Source organism: Anomaloglossus baeobatrachus, chromosome 6, assembly GCF_048569485.1.
Source record: "Anomaloglossus baeobatrachus isolate aAnoBae1 chromosome 6, aAnoBae1.hap1, whole genome shotgun sequence".
Classification (NCBI taxonomy): Eukaryota; Metazoa; Chordata; class Amphibia; order Anura; family Aromobatidae; genus Anomaloglossus; species Anomaloglossus baeobatrachus.
Window position 1 is genome coordinate 573,795,859 of NC_134358.1, and position 11,120 is coordinate 573,806,978.

Genomic DNA, 11,120 nt, shown 5'->3' on the forward strand with positions numbered 1-11,120 from the left:
TCACGCTGGTGTATAGCATACAATGCCGGGAAGGCCGGGGTCACGCTGGTGTATAGTATACAATGTCGGGAAGGCCGGGGTCACGCTGGTGTATAGTATACAATGTCGGGAAGATCGGGGGTCACACTGGTGTATAGTATACAATGTCGGGAAGGCCGGGGTCACGCTGGTGTATAGCATACAATGTCGGGAAGGCCGGGGTCACGCTGGTGTATAGCATACAATGTCGGGAAGGCCGGGGTCACGCTGGTGTATAGCATACAATGTATGGAAGGCCGGGGTCACGCTGGTGTATAGTATACAATGTCGGGAAGGCCGGGGTCACGCTGGTGTATAGTATACAATGTCGGGAAGGCCGGGGTCACGCTGGTGTATAGCATACAATGTATGGAAGGCCGGGGTCACGCTGGTGTATAGTATACAATGTCGGGAAGGCCGGGGTCACGCTGGTGTATAGCATACAATGTATGGAAGGCCGGGGTCACGCTGGTGTATAGCATACAATGTATGGAAGGCCGGGGTCACGCTGGTGTATAGCATACAATGTCGGGAAGGCCGGGGTCACGCTGGTGTATAGTATACAATGTCGGGAAGGTCGGGGTCACGCTGGTGTATAGTATACAATGTCGGGAAGGTCGGGGTCACGCTGGTGTATAGTATACAATGTCGGGAAGGTCGGGGTCACACTGGTGTATAGCATACAATGTCGGGAAGGCCGGGGTCACGCTGGTGTATAGTATACAATGTCGGGAAGGTCGGGGTCACGCTGGTGTATAGTATACAATGTCGGGAAGGTCGGGGTCACGCTGGTGTATAGTATACAATGTCGGGAAGGTCGGGGTCACACTGGCGTATAGCATACAATGCCGGGAAGGCCGGGGTCACACTGGCGTATAGCATACAATGTCGGGAAGGCCGGGGTCACGCTGGTGTATAGCATACAATGCCGGGAAGGCCAGGGTCACGCTGGTGTATAGCATACAATGTCGGGAAGGCCGGGGTCACGCTGGTGTATAGCATACAATGTCGGGAAGGTCGGGGTCACGCTGGTGTATAGCATACAATGCCGGGAAGGCCGGGGTCACGCTGGTGTATAGTATACAATGTCGGGAAGGCCGGGGTCACGCTGGTGTATAGTATACAATGTCGGGAAGGTCGCGGTCACACTGGTGTATAGCATACAATGCCGGGAAGGCCGGGGTCACGCTGGTGTATAGTATACAATGTCGGGAAGGTCGGGGGTCACGCTGGTGTATAGCATTCAATGTCGGGAAGGCCGGGGTCACGCTGGTGTATAGTATACAATGTCGGGAAGGCCGGGGTCACGCTGGTGTATAGTATACAATGTATGGAAGGCCGGGGTCACGCTGGTGTATAGTATACAATGTCGGGAAGGCCGGGGTCACGCTGGTGTATAGCATACAATGTCGGGAAGGCCGGGGTCACGCTGGCGTATAGCATACAATGTATGGAAGGCCGGGGTCACGCTGGTGTATAGTATACAATGTCGGGAAGGCCGGGGTCACGCTGGTGTATAGCATACAATGTCGGGAAGGCCGGGGTCACGCTGGCGTATAGCATACAATGTATGGAAGGCCGGGGTCACGCTGGTGTATAGCATACAATGTCGGGAAGGCCGGGGTCACGCTGGTGTATAGCATACAATGTCGGGAAAGCCGGGGTCACGCTGGTGAATAGCATACAATGTCGGGAAAGCCGGGGTCACGCTGGTGAATAGCATACAATGTCGGGAAGGCCGGGGTCACGCTGGTGTATAGCATACAATGTCGGGAAGGTCGGGGTCACACTGGTGTATAGCATACAATGCCGGGAAGGCCGGGGTCACACTGGCGTATAGCATACAATGTATGGAAGGCCGGGGGTCACGCTGGTGTATAGTATACAATGTCGGGAAGGCCGGGGTCACGCTGGTGTATAGCATACAATGTATGGAAGGCCGGGGTCACGCTGGTGTATAGCATACAATGTATGGAAGGCCGGGGTCACGCTGGTGTATAGTATACAATGCCGGGAAGGCCGGGGTCACGCTGGTGTATAGTATACAATGCCGGGAAGGCCGGGGTCACGCTGGTGTATAGCATACAATGTCGGGGTCACGCTGGTGTATAGCATACAATGTCGGGGTCACGCTGGTGTATAGTATACAATGTCGGGAAGGCCGGGGTCACGCTGGTGTATAGCATACAATGTCGGGAAGGTCGGGGGTCACGCTGGTGTATAGTATACAATGTCGGGAAGGCCGGGGTCACGCTGGTGTATAGTATACAATGTCGGGAAGGCCGGGGTCACGCTGGTGTATAGTATACAATGTCGGGAAGGCCGGGGTCACGCTGGTGTATAGCATACAATGTATGGAAGGCCGGGGTCACGCTGGTGTATAGTATACAATGTCGGGAAGGCCGGGGTCACGCTGGTGTATAGTATACAATGCCGGGAAGGCCGGGGTCACGCTGGTGTATAGCATACAATGTCGGGAAGGCCGGGGTCACGCTGGTGTATAGCATACAATGTCGGGAAGGCCGGGGTCACGCTGGTGTATAGCATACAATGTCGGGGTCACGCTGGTGTATAGTATACAATGTCGGGAAGGCCAAGGTCACGCTGGTGTATAGTATACAATGTATGGAAGGCCGGGATCACGCTGGTGTATAGTATACAATGTCGGGAAGGCCGGGGTCACGCTGGTGTATAGCATACAATGTATGGAAGGCCGGGGGTCACGCTGGTGTATAGCATACAATGCCGGGAAGGCCAGGGTCACGCTGGTGTATAGTATACAATGTCGGGAAAGCCGGGGTAACGCTGGTGTATAGCATACAATGTCGGGAAGGCCGGGGTCACGCTGGTGTATAGCATACAATGTATGGAAGGCCGGGGTCACGCTGGTGTATAGCATACAATGTATGGAAGGCCGGGGTCACGCTGGTGTATAGCATACAATGTACGGAAGGCCGGGGGTCACGCTGGTGTATAGTATACAATGCCGGGAAGGTCGGGGTCACGCTGGTGTATAACATACAATGTATGGAAGGCCGGGGTCACGCTGGTGTATAGTATACAATGTCGGGAAGGCCGGGGTCACGCTGGTGTATAGCATACAATGTCGGGAAGGCCGGGGTCACGCTGGTGTATAGCATACAATGTATGGAAGGCCGGGGTCACGCTGGTGTATAGCATACAATGTATGGAAGGCCGGGGTCACGCTGGTGTATAGCATACAATGTATGGAAGGCCGGGGTCACGCTGGTGTATAGCATACAATGTCGGGAAGGTCGGGGGTCACGCTGGTGTATAGCATACAATGTATGGAAGGCCGGGGTCACGCTGGTGTATAGCATACAATGTATGGAAGGCCGGGGTCACGCTGGTGTATAGCATACAATGTATGGAAGGCCGGGGTCACGCTGGTGTATAGCATACAATGTCGGGAAGGCCGGGGTCACGCTGGTGTATAGTATACAATGTCGGGAAGGCTGGGGTCACGCTGGTGTATAGCATACAATGTCGGGAAGGCCGGGGTCACGCTGGTGTATAGCATACAATGTATGGAAGGCCGGGGTCACGCTGGTGTATAGCATACAATGTCGGGAAGGCCGGGGTCACGCTGGTGTATAGCATACAATGTCGGGAAGGCCGGGGTCACGCTGGTGTATAGTATACAATGTCGGGAAGGCTGGGGTCACGCTGGTGTATAGCATACAATGTTGTGAAGGCCGGGGTCACGCTGGTGTATAGCATACAATGTCGGGAAGGCCGGGGTCACGCTGGTGTATAGTATACAATGTCGGGAAGGGCGGGGTCACGCTGGTGTATAGCATACAATGTCGGGAAGGCCGGGGTCACGCTGGTGTATAGCATACAATGTCGGGAAGGCCGGGGTCACGCTGGTGTATAGTATACAATGTATGGAAGGCCGGGGTCACGCTGGTGTATAGCATACAATGTCGGGAAGGCCGGGGTCACGCTGGTGTATAGCATACAATGTATGAAAGGCCGGGGTCACGCTGGCGTATAGCATACAATGTATGGAAGGCCGGGGGTCATGCTGGTGTATAGCATACAATGTCGGGAAGGCCGGAGTCACGCTGGTGTATAGCATACAATGTATGGAAGGCCGGGGTCACGGTGGTGTATAGCATACAATGTATGGAAGGCCGGGGTCACGCTGGTGTATAACATACAATGTCGGGAAGGCCGGGGTCACGCTGGTGTATAGCATACAATCTCGGGAAGGCCGGGGTCACGCTGGTGTATAGCATACAATGTCGGGAAGGCCGGGGTCACGCTGGTGTATAGCATACAATGCCGGGAAGGCCGGGGTCACGCTGGTGTATAGTATACAATGTCGGGAAGGCCGGGGTCACGCTGGTGTATAGTATACAATGCCGGGAAGGCCGGGGTCACGCTGGTGTATAGCATACAATGTATGGAAGGCCGGGGTCACGCTGGTGTATAGTATACAATGCCGGGAAGGCCGGGGTCATGCTGGTGTATAGCATACAATGTCGGGAAGGCCGGGGTCACGCTGGTGTATAGCATACAATGTCGGGAAGGCCGGGGTCATGCTGGTGTATAGTATACAATGTCGGGAAGGCCGGGGTCACGCTGGTGTATAGTATACAATGCCGGGAAGGCCGGGGTCACGCTGGTGTATAGCATACAATGTATGGAAGGCCGGGGTCACGCTGGTGTATAGCATACAATGTCGGGAAGGCCGGGGTCACGCTGGTGTATAGCATACAATGCCGGGAAGGCCGGGGTCACGCTGGTGTATAGTATATAATGTCGGGAAGGCCGGGGTCACGCTGGTGTATAGTATACAATGTCGGGAAGGCCGGGGTCACGCTGGTGTATAGTATACAATGTATGGAAGGCCGGGGTTACGCTGGTGTATAGCATACAATGTCGGGAAGGCCGGGGTCACGCTGGTGTATAGTATACAATGTCGGGAAGGCCGGGGTCACGCTGGTGTATAGTATACAATGCCGGGAAGGTCGGGGTCACGCTGGTGTATAACATACAATGTATGGAAGGCCGGGGTCACGCTGGTGTATAGTATACAATGTCGGGAAGGCCGGGGTCACGCTGGTGTATAGTATACAATGTCGGGAAGGCCGGGGTCACGCTGGTGTATAGCATACAATGTCGGGAAGGCCGGGGTCACGCTGGTGTATAGCATACAATGTCGGGAAGGCCGGGGTCACGCTGGTGTATAGCATACAATGTCGGGAAGGCCGGGGTCACGCTGGTGTATAGCATACAATGTATGGAAGGCCGGGGTCACGCTGGTGTATAGCATACAATGTATGGAAGGCCGGGGTCACGCTGGTGTATAGTATACAATGTCGGGAAGGCCGGGGTCACGCTGGTGTATAGTATACAATGTCGGGAAGGCCGGGGTCACGCTGGTGTATAGTATACAATGTATGGAAGGCCGGGGTCACGCTGGTGTATAGTATACAATGTCGGGAAGGCCATGGTCACGCTGGTGTATAGCATACAATGTCAGGAAGGCCGGGGTCACGCTGGTGTATAGCATACAATGTCGGGAAGGCCGGGGTCACGCTGGTGTATAGCATACAATGTCGGGAAGGCCGGGGTCACGCTGGTGTATAGTATACAATGTCGGGAAGGCCGGGGTCACGCTGGTGTATAGCATACAATGCCGGGAAGGCCGGGGTCACGCTGGTGTATAGTATACAATGTCGGGAAGGCCGGGGTCACGCTGGTGTATAGTATACAATGTCGGGAAGGCCGGGGTCACGCTGGTGTATAGTATACAATGTATGGAAGGCCGGGGTCACGCTGGTGTATAGCATACAATGTCGGGAAGGCCGGGGTCACGCTGGTGTATAGCATACAATGTATGGAAGGCCGGGGTCACGCTGGTGTATAGTATACAATGTCGGGAAGGCCGGGGTCACGCTGGTGTATAACATACAATGTATGGAAGGCCGGGGTCACGCTGGTGTATAGTATACAATGTCGGGAAGGCCGGGGTCACGCTGGTGTATAGCATACAATGTTGTGAAGGCCGGGGTCACGCTGGTGTATAGCATACAATGTCGGGAAGGCCGGGGTCACGCTGGTGTATAGCATACAATGTATGGAAGGCCGGGGTCACGCTGGTGTATAGCATACAATGTATGGAAGGCCGGGGTCACGCTGGTGTATAGCATACAATGTATGGAAGGCCGGGGTCACGCTGGTGTATAGCATACAATGTATGGAAGGCCGGGGTCACGCTGGTGTATAGCATACAATGTTGTGAAGGCCGGGGTCACGCTGGTGTATAGCATACAATGCCGGGAAGGCCAGGGTCACGCTGGTGTATAGCATACAATGTATGGAAGGCCGGGGTCACGCTGGTGTATAGCATACAATGTATGGAAGGCCGGGGTCACGCTGGTGTATAGCATACAATGTCGGGAAGGCCGGGGTCACGCTGGTGTATAGCATACAATGTCGGGAAGGCCGGGGTCACGCTGGTGTATAGCATACAATGTCGGGAAGGCCGGGGTCACGCTGGTGTATAGCATACAATGTATGGAAGGCCGGGGTCACGCTGGTGTATAGCATACAATGTCGGGAAGGCCGGGGTCACGCTGGTGTATAGCATACAATGTCGGGAAGGCCGGGGTCACGCTGGTGTATAGCATACAATGTATGGAAGGCCGGGGTCACGCTGGTGTATAGCATACAATGTCGGGAAGGCCGGGGTCACGCTGGTGTATAGCATACAATGTCGGGAAGGCCGGGGTTACGCTGGTGTATAGCATACAATGTCGGGAAGGCCAGGGTCACGCTGGTGTATAGCATACAATGTATGGAAGGCCGGGGTCACGCTGGTGTATAGCATACAATGTCGGGAAGGCCGGGGTCACGCTGGTGTATAGCATACAATGTCGGGAAGGCCGGGGTCACGCTGGTGTATAGCATACAATGTCGGGAAGGCCGGGGTCACGCTGGTGTATAGCATACAATGTATGGAAGGCCGGGGTCACGCTGGTGTATAGCATACAATGCCGGGAAGGCCGGGGTCACGCTGGTGTATAGTATACAATGTCGGGAAGGCCGGGGTCACGCTGGTGTATAGCATACAATGTCGGGAAGGCCGGGGTCACGCTGGTGTATAGCATACAATGTATGGAAGGCCGGGGTCACGCTGGTGTATAGCATACAATGCCGGGAAGGCCGGGGTCACGCTGGTGTATAGCATACAATGTATGGAAGGCCGGGGTCACGCTGGTGTATAGCATACAATGCCGGGAAGGCCGGGGTCACGCTGGTGTATAGCATACAATGTCGGGAAGGCCGGGGTCACGCTGGTGTATAGCATACAATGTCGGGAAGGCCGGGGTCACGCTGGTGTATAGCATACAATGTATGGAAGGCCGGGGTCACGCTGGTGTATAGCATACAATGTATGGAAGGCCGGGGTCACGCTGGTGTATAGCATACAATGTCGGGAAGGCCGGAGTCACGCTGGTGTATAGCATACAATGTATGGAAGGCCGGGGTCACGCTGGTGTATAGCATACAATGCCGGGAAGGCCGGGGTCACGCTGGTGTATAGTATACAATGTCGGGAAGGCCGGAGTCACGCTGGTGTATAGCATACAATGTCGGGAAGGCCGGGGTCACGCTGGTGTATAACATACAATGTCGGGAAGGCCGGGGTCACGCTGGTGTATAGCATACAATGTCGGGAAGGCCAGAGTCACGCTGGTGTATAGCATACAATGTCGGGAAGGCCGGGGTCACGCTGGTGTATAACATACAATGTCGGGAAGGCCGGGGTCACGCTGGTGTATAGTATACAATGTCGGGAAGGCCGGGGTCACGCTGGTGTATAGTATACAATGTATGGAAGGCCGGGGGTCACGCTGGTGTATAGTATACAATGTCGGGAAGGCCGGGGTCACGCTGGTGTATAGCATACAATGTCGGGAAGGCCGGGGTCACGCTGGTGTATAGCATACAATGTCGGGAAGGCCGGGGTCACGCTGGTGTATAGCATACAATGCCGGGAAGGCCGGGGTCACGCTGGTGTATAGCATACAATGCCGGGAAGGCCGGGGTCACGCTGGTGTATAGCATACAATGTCGGGAAGGCCGGGGTCACGCTGGCGTATAGCATACAATGTCGGGAAGGCCGGGGTCACGCTGGCGTATAGCATACAATGTCGGGAAGGCCGGGGTCACGCTGGTGTATAGTATACAATGTCGGGAAGGCCGGGGTCACGCTGGTGTATAGCATACAATGTCGGGAAGGCCGGGGTCACGCTGGCGTATAGCATACAATGTATGGAAGGCCGGGGGTCATGCTGGTGTATAGCATACAATGTCGGGAAGGCCGGGGTCACGCTGGTGTATAGCATACAATGTCGGGAAGGCCGGGGTCACGCTGGTGTATAGCATACAATGCCGGGAAGGCCGGGGTCACGCTGGTGTATAGCATACAATGTATGGAAGGCCGGGGTCACACTGGTGTATAGCATACAATGTATGGAAGGCCGGGGTCACGCTGGCGTATAGCATACAATGTCGGGAAGGCCGGGGTCACGCTGGTGTATAGTATACAATGTCGGGAAGGCCGGGGTCACACTGGTGTATAGCATACAATGTCGGGAAGGCCGGGGTCACGCTGGTGTATAGCATACAATGTCGGGAAGGCCGGGGTCACGCTGGTGTATAGCATACAATGTATGGAAGGCCGGGGTCACGCTGGTGTATAGCATACAATGTATGGAAGGCCGGGGTCACGCTGGTGTATAGCATACAATGTATGGAAGGCCGGGGTCACGCTGTTGTATAGTATACAATGTCGGGAAGGCCGGGGTCACGCTGGTGTATAGCATACAATGTCGGGAGGGCCGGGGTCACGCTGGTGTATAGCATACAATGCCGGGAAGGCCGGGGTCACGCTGGTGTATAGCATACAATGTCGGGAAGGCCGGGGTCACGCTGGTGTATAGCATACAATGTATGGAAGGCCGGGGTCACACTGGTGTATAGCATACAATGTATGGAAGGCCGGGGTCACGCTGGCGTATAGCATACAATGTCGGGAAGGCCGGGGTCACGCTGGTGTATAGCATACAATGTCGGGAAGGCCGGGGTCACGCTGGTGTATAGCATACAATGTCGGGAAGGCCGGGGTCACGCTGGTGTATAGCATACAATGTATGGATGGCCGGGGTCACGCTGGCGTATAGCATACAATGTCGGGAAGGCCGGGGTCACGCTGGTGTATAGCATACAATGCCGGGAAGGCCGGGGTCACGCTGGTGTATAGCATACAATGTCGGGAAGGCCGGGGTCACGCTGGTGTATAGCATACAATGTCGGGAAGGCCGGGGTCACGCTGGTGTATAGCATACAATGCCGGGAAGGCCGGGGTCACGCTGGTGTATAGCATACAATGTCGGGAAGGCCGGGGTCACGCTGGTGTATAGCATACAATGCCGGGAAGGCCGGGGTCACGCTGGTGTATAGCATACAATGCCGGGAAGGCCGGGGTCACGCTGGTGTATAGCATACAATGTCGGGAAGGCCTGGGTCACGCTGGTGTATAGCATACAATGCCGGGAAGGCCGGGGTCACGCTGTTGTATAGCATACAATGTCGGGAAGGCCGGGGTCACGCTGGTGTATAGCATACAATGTCGGGAAGGCCGGGGTCACGCTGGTGTATAGCATACAATGTCGGGAAGGCCGGGGTCACGCTGGTGTATAGCATACAATGCCGGGAAGGCCGGGGTCACGCTGGTGTATAGCATACAATGTCGGGAAGGCCGGGGTCACGCTGGTGTATAGCATACAATGTCGGGAAGGCCGGGGTCACGCTGGTGTATAGCATACAATGCCGGGAAGGCCGGGGTCACGCTGGTGTATAGCATACAATGTCGGGAAGGCCGGGGTCACGCTGGTGTATAGCATACAATGCCGGGAAGGTCAGAGGTCACGCTGGCGTATAGCATACAATGTCGGGAAGGTCAGGGGTCACGCTGGTGTATAGCATACAATGTCTGGAAGGCCGGGGTCACGCTGGTGTATAGTATACAATGTCGGGAAGGCCGGGGTCACGCTGGTGTATAGCATACAATGTCGGGAAGGCCGGGGTCACGCTGGTGTATATCATACAATGTCGGGAAGGCCGGGGTCACGCTGGTGTATAGTATACAATGCCGGGAAGGCCGGGGTCACGCTGGTGTATAGCATACAATGTATGGAAGGCCGGGGTCACGCTGGTGTATCGCATACAATGTCGGGAAGGTCGGGGGTCACGCTGGTGTATAGTATACAATGTCGGGAAGGCCGGGGTCACGCTGGTGTTTAGCATACAATGCCGGGAAGGCCGGGGTCACGCTGGTGTATAGTATACAATGTCGGGAAGGCCGGGGTCACGCTGGTGTATAGTATACAATGTATGGAAGGCCGGGGTCACGCTGGTGTATAGTATACAATGTCGGGAAGGCCGGGGTCACGCTGGTGTATAGTATACAATGTCGGGAAGGCCGGGGTCACGCTGGTGTATAGTATACAATGTCGGGAAGGCCGGGGTCACGCTGGTGTATAGCATACAATGTATGGAAGGTCGGGGTCATGCTGGCGTGTAGCATACAATGTCGGGAAGGTTGGGGGGTCACACTGGTGTATATCATACAATGTCGGGGTCACCCTGGTGTATAGCATACAATGTTTCCCTCATGAAAGAGAACCAGATGCGATACGCTAATGACACTCGGCCTAAACTCTGCTGCGAGCTTTCTGGCGAGTGACACTTTACAGAGGTCTGATTCTCCCACATCCAACAATCAGATCACAGGTGCAGAGAAGATGGAGAGAGATTAAAGGGAATCTGTCACCAGAGTTTTTCCACCTAAGCATAACATGGGAGCAGAGATCCTGATTCCAGGGATGCGTCACTTAATGTGATTAAAATACGTAATTACTTACCGGTAATGTGTTTTTTCTGAACCCATGACGGCACCACGAGTAAGGGTGCCGTCATGGGTGCTGGAAAAACAATGATTTTATCAAAATGACAGCAAACAGCTCAGTAAGTGACATCGCTGGAGTCAGGATCTCTGTCTC